Source organism: Pelophylax lessonae (genome assembly GCF_965119305.1).
Source record: "Pelophylax lessonae genome assembly, chromosome: 3".
NCBI classification, from domain to species: Eukaryota; Metazoa; Chordata; class Amphibia; order Anura; family Ranidae; genus Pelophylax; species Pelophylax lessonae.
In genome coordinates, this window is record NC_138770.1 from 189,817,727 (window position 1) to 189,830,253 (window position 12,527).

General features: G+C 46.3%; 1 protein-coding gene across 1 annotated transcript in view; it reads left to right on the forward strand.

Annotated features, from left to right (window-relative positions):
* Window positions 1-11,877: 11,877 nt before the first annotated feature.
* The window catches only part of LOC309549538 (calcium-binding protein 39), a 113,879-nt gene continuing 113,229 nt past the window's right edge, over window positions 11,878-12,527 (forward strand). Inside the window, exon 1 of the mRNA XM_082249891.1 lies at window positions 11,878-12,231. The gene's annotated coding sequence lies outside the window, so the exon portion shown is untranslated. The remainder of the gene's footprint in view (window positions 12,232-12,527) is intronic.

Here is a 12,527-nt window from a genome sequence, read left to right on the forward strand (position 1 = left end):
CTGCCCACACCTGAGATGGCAGCGCTGGACAAGACATTTTCAAGGTAAGTATTTCTTCTAAAATGTAAGTGCGACCTGGGACAGATCAGAGGCTATCCATTGTGGAATGTACTAGCCCTGACTGTCCCGGGGGGTTTTTTATCTAAATTTTTATTTTTTTCAGGCCGGAACTCCGCTTTAAGTGTCTTTGCCTTGTAATCCAAGGTTTTAAAGAATTTCACACAGCTCAGTTATTTTTACAGATGCATCTCTCTGCTTGTTTGCGTATTCCTAAAACCTGTGCTATATGTTTGTGTATTTCCCTGAACTTGCCTTAGGGCACCTTCTTAATGGTTTTATGCAGGGCTGGACTGGGAATAAAAAGCAGCCCTGGACATTTTTTTATACCAGCCCTAACATTAATTGTGCCAATTGTGACATATATACAGGTAGAGAAAGCCAAAAGATTGAAAATTATTTACCCAAAAAGGAGCGCACTCAAAGGACTTAAAAATAAACCAAAGAGCTTCTTTTGTTCTAAGCAGACATGCAACATCTTGCATCAACGCTTCATCCCCATAATCCAGAATAGTCCAATAATGGGAACAAAACATTGACTGAATGCTGCTGCATGTTTGATTTAAATAAATGTTATTTTGCTTAGTCCTCAATGCTATGAGTGCACTGTTTGTTGGATATAGTTTTCACACAGTGATTCATTCTGACACACATACTGATACACACACACAGAGTAATCCATACTGACACACACTATCTATCTTATCTATCTTATCTTATCTATCTTATCTATCTATCGCCCCAGGTTAGTTTTTATTTTTTTAGTTACAGGAAAAAAAAATATCTTTATGAAGAAAAGATGAGCTCCAAAAACCGTAGCATATTAGATTTCTTTAAACAGAGATCTGAGAAAGGACCTGCAGGCCAAAGACAGGCAAATGTTGCTAGGCCAACTGATAAAGCAATTGCAGAACAAGGAGAGCCAAGTGATGCTTTTCCAGTTGAAAGAAGATCTATAGAGGAAGGATGCGTAAGTGGCACTCCTCCAGCCGAGAGAGTGTCTGAAGAAGAAGGACATGTAAGCGGCACTCTTCCAGCGGAGACAATTCCTGAAGAGGAAGAGCATGTAGGTGGCACTCTTCCAGAAGAGAGAATTTCTGAAGGGGAACAAAGTTTGATTCTTCCATTTGAGAAAGAGCCTGGAAAACTAGGGGAACTGAGTCAGCGCTTGCCACTCAAGAGATTAAAGTCAGTGGAATCCCTACCAGCTAAAAGTGGAAAAAAGCAAAGAAGATCTGGTCCTGCTCTGCCACTTAAAACAATTGTCAGAAAGCGAGGACAACCAAGTCTTGCTCTGCCAGTTGAGAGAGGGACAGCAGAGAGAAGGTCCACTGAGCGAGGAGAGCAAAGTCTGCGATATGTAATGGAGACAGCAGAGGAAAGAGAGGCAGAAGTAGAAGATTTACCTATTTCTCTGTCAGACCCAAGTGACACAGAAGAGATAAGACTAGCAAGTGCTACTCTTCCAGACAGTGATCAGGGTCAACTCAGTGTCAGTCATTCTTTATTAGTTTCCCCCCAAAAAAGAAAAATGCTCTCAAAAGGAGGAAAGACTACTAAAGTAGGCCATAAACGTTTATGCAGTTTTAACACCAATTGGCCATCCCAATTTCCTTTTATTAAAGCAAGTAGGATAGGTAGTTCATATGCTTTTTGCACATATTGCTATAAAGACATAAGAATTACACATGGTGGAATTAATGATATCAGAGTGCACATAGAAACCAAGGTCCATATAGAAAAGGCTGGTGTGTTTTCTGCTGGAGTGTCAAGCAAAAAAATAACAACTTGGGCATCAACGGCTGATACATCTCCAGCATATGACCAGGCCAACAGAGCTGCACTGCTTTGGACTGGTTATTTGATTGAACATAATATTGCATTCCTGTCTAGTAACCATGCTGCAAAACTCTTCAAAGAAATGTTCCCAGGAGAAGTTTCATCCAAATTTTCATGTGGGAGAACAAAAGCTACACACCTGTGCAATGGTATTATAGCACCAGAAGCACAAAAGAAAGTGTTAAATTCATTGGTGGACACTAATGAAAGTTGGTTTTCCTTGGCTACAGATGGCAGCAGTGATAGTGAAGACAAACTTTTCCCAGTTTTATTAAGACACCATGAAAAAAATTCAATAAATGTCATTACTTCTTTACTTGACATGTTTCCATGTAACAAGGCTACTGGAGAAAATATTTTTAATGGAATAAATTATGTGATTTTAAAAAAGGGATTGGATTGGAAAAATTGTGTGGCCTACAGCAGTGACAATGCAAGTGTTATGGTTGGTAGACACAACAGTGTGCTGAGCAGAGTAAAAGCCAAACAATCTACCGTGTTTGATGTGGGTTGTCCATGCCACTTAGCCCATTTGTTGAGCCAGCAAGCCGCAAAAATGTTGTCAGTGAGTGTTGAAGACCTTATTATTGACACTTACTACCACTTTGAAAAAGCCTGCTCCAGAAAAGAAGATTTGCGCGACTTCATGATTTTCTGCAATACGGATGTCAGGAAAGTTCTGAAGCACTGCTCAACACGATGGCTAAGCCAAATGAAATGTGTTGAAAGGATTCTTTCTAAATGGGATGCACTAAAAGGATATTTTTCTACTTACTTTGGTGATGGAGAAGATGGCAGAGGAAGAAATAAGGGAGCAGAGAGAGAAAAACGTTTAGTCTCACTGTATGAAAGCAGAATTACAATGATCTATCTTTGTTTTGTTCATGCAGTTCTCAATAATGTTGACAACTTTAACATAATGCTACAATCCAATGACCCCAAAGTTCATGTGTTACATGAAGAGGTAATTCAGCTGTATAAATATTTCCTCGTCAAGCTTGTAAAACCAGAAGTTTTAGCAAACAAAACAGAAGAATTGTTGGATGTTGATTTTTATTCTGGGGAAAACCAAAAAGACGATAAGCAAATGTTTATTGGATTTTCTGCTCGACAGGCTCTTAGAGTCCATGAGGATGATCTGAATGAAAATACCATCAAAGTCTTTTATGCAGATGTGAGGGAATTTTACTGTGCAGCCCTTGGCTACATGAAGAAAAGGTTTCCCATGAAGAATGCTGTTTTAAAAGCTGCAAGATACCTTGATCCAAGAAAACGCCTGTTTGTACCTTTTGAAGATATAATGGACATGCTCAGTTACTTTCCTGGTATTATTTCAGATGGAGAAGTTGATAGTTTGCAGTGTGAGTACGAACTGTATCAAATATCAAAAAATACTGAGATCGGATTGACTGAAGAGCAAGATCAAGGTTCAGTAAGGATTGACAGCATATGGCAACAGATTTCAAGTCTTACCTATCCATCATCTGGCCAGAAAATGTATCCTCTTCTTTGCAAACTTTCAAAATACTTACTTCTGATTCCACACAGTAACGCATATTGTGAAACCATATTTAACATGGTGAGAAAAGTACAAACTGAAACAAAAAGTCAGTCGGGAAAAGACAACAAACAAGCACGGTCTTCCTAAAGTGTTTATTCCGATTCTACAGGACTTAGAAACACACTTGTTGGCATTTTGTCTGCGAAAGTAAATTTATTTTCCTCTGTTGCATGTTATGAATGGAAGCCGAGCACTGAACTTGTTAAGAAAGCACGATCGATCACATATAAAACTTTAAAACAACGAAGAGAACAGCAAGAACATGCTGAAAGGACCGCCTGAACAGGAAGGACGTGCAGTTTAAAAACCTAAAAGTGTTAACTTCCAGCAAATAAAACTTGGGACATGGACAGGTTTCTCACACAGATTTATGCTATACTTGTTTTTTTGGTTTCTATTATTATACATAATTGAAACAAGTGTTTGTTTTATAGCATAACGCAATGCCGTAACAGTTAAGAATATAGTTCTATAGCATCACATTTAAGGTAACAGATGTGACGACAGTTTTAGTTTTAAAAAATTATTTCATTGTTTAAAAAGAAGGAAAAGATGAGAAATTGGAATTATTTTAGAAAAGTTAAAATTCAGGTTAAATATATGTATTTATTGTTATTTAAAAAAAATACAAGAAAAACTTAGCGCGCTTAAACTGAAGTGGATCTTTTCAAATTATATTCTCTAAAATAACAACATAAATATACATAATGCAGACTATATGATAAGACAACATAAAATATAGGGTGTGTCTGGGAGAGAACTCATATGAAACATATCCCTATCACCCCTGGCTCGGGGTTTGAAGTACTTCAATGGAGAGGAATAACTCCCATAGCAAAATATCAATATGGATGTCACCAAGTGATGTATTCAGTAAGATGTGCATCAATCCTTTTGGCATTGGTGGGTATGCCAGCAAACTAGCCACAACTAGGCAAGTATATAAAACGCCACCGGCACACAGTCACTTCTGGGTTTCACTAATTCTCAATCATGTGAGCCTCATGGGTCCTCCTCTCTATGAGGTCTTCCGTGCCGTGTTTCGCTCGCCTTCTCGGGCTGAAGCCCACCATTACCAAAGGATTGATGCACATCTAAATGAATATGTCACCTGGTGACATCCATTTGGATATCTTAATATGGGAGTTATTCCTCCCCATTGAAGTACTTCTAACCCAAGGCCAGGGGTGATAGGGCTATGGTACATGTGAGTTCTCTCCCAGACACCCCCTATATTTTATGTTGTTTTATACATTATGTATATTTATGTTTTTTTATAGAATATAATTTCAAAGATCCACTTCAGTTTAAGTGCACTATGTTTTTCTGTTATTTTTTTCCTTTACTTTGTGCCACTTTGGGGAAGTGCAGCTATAACTGTTGACATACATCACTTTAATTTGGTTCTTAAGCACTTGTACACTTTGTGTTTTTTTTTTTTTTTTTTGTATACATTTGTTATTTATTTAACTTATATTGTTTATATTAAATTATAATGTTTCAACGGTTTTGTTCTCTTTATATACATTCTCTACAACCATTTAAGTTATATGTAAAGGTTGGAACTATATACAGTAGATTATGTAAAGGTTGGAACTTGAAACTACAGAAATCCTCTCAGGTGCATCGGAAACAGGGTGGATTGTACACACAAAGCCTGGAACTAGGGACAGTGAACTGGATTGTACACACACAACCAATCTGAAACTTAAAATCAAGCAGTTTGTTTTTTTACTATATTCAGAAGTAGTGCAGCTGAAATGGAGAATTATTCCAGCTCTGCTACTTTGGTCTTGAGTTTGAAATTCCCTTTTCAATTTCCTGTAATTCTCTCTTTATTGAGTAGACCCTATAATCGAATAAGTAGGCGGAGATTATGTGGAGTGGGTGGAGCTTCAGGGAAGTGGGTGTGGTAAGTAATTGATAGCTGTGCTGCAAAGTGTCCCTGGAATTTTTTTTCAAATGTTGGCAACTATGCACTCACTCACTGCAATAATCTATAATCACTACTGCAGTGCACTCAGTGCAAAACTGCTAGTAAAAAAGCTAGACAACAGCTAGACAGTGGATTGGATTCAGTGGACTACCGCTGCAGTAGGGCACTCACTGCAACTACTGCAGTCAGTGCAAAATCTGCTAGAAAAAAAGCTAGGCAACAGCTAGACAGTGGATTGGACTGGAGTCAGGGGACTACCCCTGCAGTAGGGCACTCCCAGCAGTCAGTGCAAAACTGCTAGAAAAAAAGCTAGGCAACAGCTACACAGTGGATTGGATTGGAGTCAGTGGACTACCTCTGCAGTAGGGCACTCACTGCAACTACTGCAGTGCAAAACTGCTAGAAAAAAAGCTAGGCAACAGCTAGACAGTGGATTTGAGTGGACACTACTCTTTTCAATACTCCCAGTTAAGTAGAACAATATTATATTGCAGAAAGCACAACATTTCAGCATGTCCATGGTCACCTGTTAAAGGGCTTCCAGCATGTCCATGGTCACCTGTTAAAGGGCTTCTGTTTTGTTCATATAATGCTGCCACTTCAAAAACATGCTCAGGAGGAGAGGAGGACAGAGGAGCAGAGAGAGAGAGAGGTATCTTCTAGCATGGGAAGCAAGTCTTTGGTAGCGTGCCTCATTTGCGTTCCACCACTGAAGAGGATCAATTACTGGTTCCTTCAAATAGAAATTAAGTTCACCATCCAGGCTCATTATTGCAGATTCAGAAGAAATTGAATCCTCTGCATGAGGCCCCAATAAAACACTGAAAATGCCCTGATCAATTCGACCACGATAAGGAAGATTCTCTTCTGCTCGTTGATGTATTTTTGGACATTTTTCTGTTTTTGCAGCATGCTGCTCTTTCAGATAATAAAAATGGTGTTCTGGACTTGTCTTTTCGGCAGGAACCTCCTGTTGAATATCTTCTGTCAGCCATTGTTTTGCCTTTGCCAATACATCATCAGAAGAGAAAGCATGGTTCTTGTATCGAGGATTCAAAAGACTTGCAAGCACAACATTTTTCATCTCTTCATGCTTCTCAAAACATATATCAATCAATCAAAGCTCTTTGGCTTGACAGACCATCATTTGAAAGTTGGAGGGTGTTGTGTGCCATGACACTTAGGTCTGACATATCATCAAGCCTCATTCCTTTTTGCAGGTTTGCTCCACTGTCTCGAAGTAGCACAAGCATCACTTGGTCTTTGTTGATTCCCCAGTCTTCAAGCATGCCAAGAAACATTTCTCTACTGTACTCAGTGTGGGATCCTTGCATCACCTTTGTATTCAACACCACTTGCCTTTTTGTCCATCCGCTGTCAATGAAGTGGCATGTAAGAATCATTAGTGACTCTGACTCTGTTTGTCCTGACCAGCGGTCAGTTGTGAATGAGAGTGAGTTGCCAGCATTCTCTGGTTGCAGCATAGCCTTTACTTTGTCAACGACATTTTGGTGAATCTTTCCCAGCATTTCTGTTTGATAATACTTCTCACTCTTCAGAGTGTAGCTTGGCTCAAGTATGGACATAGACTGCTTAAATCCTGAGTCAAACACCATTGTAAATGGCTGGTTATCAGTGATAATCATCTCTGTGATTACTCTGTCCAGCAGTTGGGATCTTCCATCTGAATCTAGACACTGACACCTGTTTTTTTTCCAGAAACATATCTGTTATTGTTGCCTGGGATAGTGGAGGAGGTATTTCAAAATCACATTGATATTCATTTAGTTTTTTCTGTGCTGCATGATATAATTCAATATGATGAACCCTTAGATGGACACAAAGATTTGATGTATTTTTGTTTTTTGCAGTTACTGATCCCATGCTTATATTGTTTGTGCATGTGTTGCACACTGCTGCTTTTCCTTGCTGGCACCCTGTTGTGGGTTGGTGGCTGACGCCTGGCAGTGTGGGTGGCTTGCTGGCACCCTGTTGTGGGTTGCTGGCTGACGTCTGGCAGTGTGGGTGGCTTGCTTGCTGGAACCCTGTTGTGGGTTAGTGGCTGACGCCTGGCAGTGTGGGTGGCTTGCTTGCTGGCACCCTGTTGTGGGGTGTCTGGCACCCTATTGTGGGTCAGTGGTTGACGCCTGGCAGTGTGGGTGGCTTGCTGAGTTGCTGGCACCCTTGTGGGTCAGTGGCTGATGCCTGGCAGTTTAGGTGGCTGGCACCCTGTTGTGGGTTGGTGGCTGATGCCTGGCAGTGTGGGTGGCTTGCTTGCTGGCACCCTGTTGTGGGGTGGCTGGCTGCTGTCCCCCTGTTGTGGGTCGGTGGCTGATGCCTGGCAGTGTGGGTGGCTTGCTGAGTTGCTGGCACCCTTGTGGGTCGGTGGCTGATGCCTGGCTTGATGTCACCCTATTGTGGGTGACTGGCTTACAGGAACACTGTGGTGGGTGGCTGGCTTGGTGTCACCCTGTTGTGGGTGGCTGGCTTGCTGGAACACTGTGGTGGGTGGCTGGCTTGGTGTCACCCTGTTGTAGGTGGCTGGCTTGCTGGAACACTGTGGTGGGTGGGTGGCTGGCTGGCTTTGTGTCACCCTGTTGTGGGTGGCTGGCTTGCTGGAACACTGTGGTGGGTGGCAGGCTTGGTGTCACCCTGTTGTGGGTGGCTAGGTTGTTGGAACACTGTGGTGGGTGGCTGGCTTGGTGTCACCCTGTTGTGGGTAGCTGGCTTGCTGGAACACTGTGGTGGGTGGCTGGCTGCTGTCCCCCTGTTGTGGGTCGGTGGCTGATGCCTGGCAGTGTGGGTGGCTTGCTGAGTTGCTGGCACCCTTGTGGGTCGGTGGCTGATGCCTGGCTTGATGTCACCCTATTGTGGGTGACTGGCTTACAGGAACACTGTGGTGGGTGGCTGGCTTGGTGTCACCCTGTTGTGGGTGGCTGGCTTGCTGGAACACTGTGGTGGGTGGCTGGCTTGGTGTCACCCTGTTGTAGGTGGCTGGCTTGCTGGAACACTGTGGTGGGTGGGTGGCTGGCTGGCTTTGTGTCACCCTGTTGTGGGTGGCTGGCTTGCTGGAACACTGTGGTGGGTGGCAGGCTTGGTGTCACCCTGTTGTGGGTGGCTGGCTTGTTGGAACACTGTGGTGGGTGGCTGGCTTGGTGTCACCCTGTTGTGGGTAGCTGGCTTGCTGGAACACTGTGGTGGGTGGCTGGCTTGCTGGAACACTGTGCTGCGTGGCTGGCTTGGTGTCACCCTGTTGTGGGTGGCTGGCTTGCTGGAACACTGTGGTGGGTGGTTGGCTTGCTGTCACCCTGTTGTGGGAGGATGGCTTGCTGGAACACTGTGGTGGGTGGCTGGCTTGGTGTCACCCTGTTGTGGGTGGCTGGCTTGCTGGAACACTGTGGTGGGTGGCTGGCTTGGTGTCACCCTGTTGTGGGTAGCTGGCTTGCTGGAACACTGTGGTGGGTGGCTGGCTTGCTGGAACACTGTGCTGTGTGGCTGGCTTGGTGTCACCCTGTTGTGGGTGGCTGGCTTGCTGGAACACTGTGGTGGGTGGTTGGCTTGCTGTCACCCTGTTGTGGGAGGATGGCTTGCTGGAACACTGTGGTGGGTGGCTGGCTTGGTGTCACCCTGTTGTGGGTGGCTGGCTTGCTGGAACACTGTGGCGGGTGGCTGGCTTGGGGTCACCCTGTTGTGGGTGGCTGGCTTGCTGGAACACTGTGGTGGGTGGCTGGCTTGGGGTCACCCTGTTGTGTGGGCGGCTGGCTAGCTTTGGGTCACTCTGTTGTGTGGGTGGCTGGCTTGGCATCACTCACCCTGGCCTGTTGTGGGTGGTTGTCTTGCTAAAACACTGTATGGTGGTGGGTGGCTGGCTTGGTGTCATCTGGGTGGCTGGTTTGCTCACTTGAACCCTTTTGTGGGGTGGCTGGCTGCTGGCACCCTGTTGTGGGGTGGGTGGCTGGATGCTTGCCTGGCACCCTGTTCTGTTCTGGGTTGGATGGCTGGCACCCTGTGGTGGATGGCTGAGGCCAGGGCCTGTGGGTGGATGGCTGGCACCATGAGCACCGTGACCGGACTGCAGCTGGCTGCACAGTGCACACGAGGCTGTCTGAGGCGGCCTTAGAAGGCAGAGGACGTGTGCAGTGTGGTGAAATGACATCACATATGAGCCGTGCAGGCGTGGGAGGCGGTCTTAGAAGGCAGAACTTGTGCAGTGCAACATATGCAATGACGTCACGAAAATATCGGCAATATCGTTAACTTCAGAGGCCGATTCCGATATATCGGGGAAAGTGCATATCTGCCCTTGATATATCGGTGTTGCCGATATTCGGTCGTTCTCTAGTCCCAATATTGTTGGTAATATAGTGTATATGTGTCTTTTTCACTTGAATTGTAGGGTGTGAGTCTTTGGGCCTAACAGAAAGTCTAGGGGGAGGATGTGGGGCCCTCAGGTTCCTTCCTCCACTGCCTTGGAGGGATCTTTCTTTGGGAGAGCCCTCCTCCTACTACTTGTTGGTTGGTTTTGGCTCATCATGAGGAGTCTGCCGGGCCTTTTGGCTAGTTGGACATGAGCGTGTCTTATCCCCGTCAGGAAACTTGCACCTCACGGGGGTCCTTCCTCTTGGGGGGGGGGGGGGGGGCTAAAGACATAACATAACACCTTGATAGGCTTGCTATGTTGTCTGAAGTGCGATCCGCATTTGGATTGCACTTCAGACAGTAGGCAGGCATTTAGGTGTTGTTTTGCCTCACTACCTATTTTAACTCCGTCATCGCTTCTCGGCCTTTTGGCTAAGATCAAGTGTAGTATCTGTTCTTATCAGTTGGTATGGACCCTGAGGGTTAGTATCGGCAGGGGCTGAAATGAACCGGGGCGCTCTGGACGTAACTGGAGGACTGGGAAGTAGGCACTGTCAGAGAAAGCCGGATGGGTCCGTTGCCTTCTGATTTGAATAGGTCCGACCCTATCAGTTTGAAGGGAGCAAGAAAGCTGGGAAAAGACGGTTAGTATTGCTCCTGGATGTAATTGGTGAGGAACGTGGATGGCGGTGGGCGGGCCTTTCCTCCTGGGTTGAATCTGGCCTTGCAAAAGGCTTGTCCCCAGTTGTAGGCAGGCTCTCCCTAAGCTGTACATGTTCCAAACCTCCTGGTAGGCAAGGGCTACACTCGGTCTGGCCATTGGGCCGGGGTAGAGAAAGCCCGTAGTGTATGTGCCCCTGGGGTGGCAGCCCAGGGGTGCCTTAATTCTCACTGGTGAGGGGCAGCTCGCCTTGAGTTTTTCGGCACCATGGTCACTGCACCTACGCACACTTTTTTAAGCACCTGCCTCTTGGGCAAGGCCTTTTGGCTTCGACCAGAGGAATTTTTATTCCGGCCGGAAGGCCTGCCTTTGTTTTTCACTTAGGCACTAATTCACCTCTCCACTTCCCCTTCCCCACCTTTTTGTTTGTGTGTGCCTTTGCTTTGTAGTTTGTCACTTTTCTATCACCTTTTTTCACCTGCACGACTTGTAGGGTGTGGGTCCTCGGGCCCTACCTTGAGTCTTGGGAGGGGGCGGATATGGCCTTTTGGCTTGGTCTGCCCTCTCTCATGGGGTCTCCCTTCTGGGGAGCCCCACTTAGTACTCGGTGGGGGCTGTTTCGGCAGTCCCCCTGAAGAACGGGGTCAGTCTGGTTTCGGCCAGACAGACCATGAGTACCTTAAATCCCTGTCAGGAGTCTTGCGCCCCGGGGGATCGAGGTTCGGGTCCTACCTCTTCGGAGGGAAGACCATTTGTTTGCACACCCTGTGCACTTTTTGTGTTCCTCACGTTTGTGTGTGTGCACTTTTTTATGCACCGGGTGAAGTCTTTTGAGTGTGTTTCACACGCTACGGGCTTAAAAGAAAAAAAAAAAAAAAAATAACCTATTTTAACTCCGTCGCTGCTGGACAACAGTGCTGCAAATGTGCGCAGTTGGAGAGCAACCCCATTCACTTGAGTGGGTAGAGCTGGTGAGCAGGACAGAGGGTATGATTCCTGCTGCGACTACAAAACAAAGTACCCCTGACCCCTGCCATCGCAGCAATGGGGGAGTGGTTGAGAAGCAGTACCTTTTTGTGTGTGTTCACGTGCACTTTTTTGTAGTTTGGTGATTCGTTTTTGTGCACCAAGAAAAAAAAATCTATGGCCGCCACTTCATGACTCTCAGGAATTCACCCCCACCCCAGCACAGTTCTTTTCACTTGTTTTCTCCTATTATTAGTAGGTGACACACGTACACGTCCTCTGAGATCCTCCAACCCGCCCTCACACCTCAGCAGCACGTCATGTTTCGTAGAAGACCTCCCAGCACACAGGATATCTAACTACTCGTCACCACCGTCCTTCAACACCCCTCCTCCACCATAACACAGCCTCATCCCATTCCACTCCTCAAGACCGCCGCTCTACCCCCACTTTACCATAGAGTCCTACGATTGCGAGTCCTCCGTCTGTCGCCCTCAAAGTGACATCACCTCGCGCGCCGGAAGCTATCCCTCTGGGACCGAGAACACCATAGAGCCCGGAGGAGCCGCCCGGAGTGACCCTAAAGCAGAGCGAGAGACTCCCCCCCGGAGTGACCCCTCTGCCTAGACACCCGGGAGTGGAAGGAAAAGAGGGGTGCTCCAGCCCTGTCAGCAGCTTCCAGACACCCCGGAAGTGACTAGAGAGGACAAAAGCCCAGGAAGAGAGTAGAGAAGAAAGGATCCCCACCTCTGTACGCTGCCCTACACAGGAACGACTACAGACGGGGACAGGACACACACTGATAACGCCCGGCTGAGGGGGAGCCCGTGTCTGCACACCGATAGCTCACCTGTGAGTATCCGGAGCCACGCTCACTGCTCAGGCCCGACCTAACCGTACAACCCAGCACCACCCTGCTATACAGATCCCTACCATCCACCCAGCACCACCCTGCTATACAGATCCCTACCATCCACCCAGCACCACCCTGCTATACAGATCCCTACCATCCACCCAGCACCACCCTGCTATACAGATCCCTACCATCCACCCAGCACCACCCTGCTATACAGATCCCTACCATCCACCCAGCACCACTCTGCTATACAGATCCCTACCATCCACCCAGCACCACTCTGCTATACAGA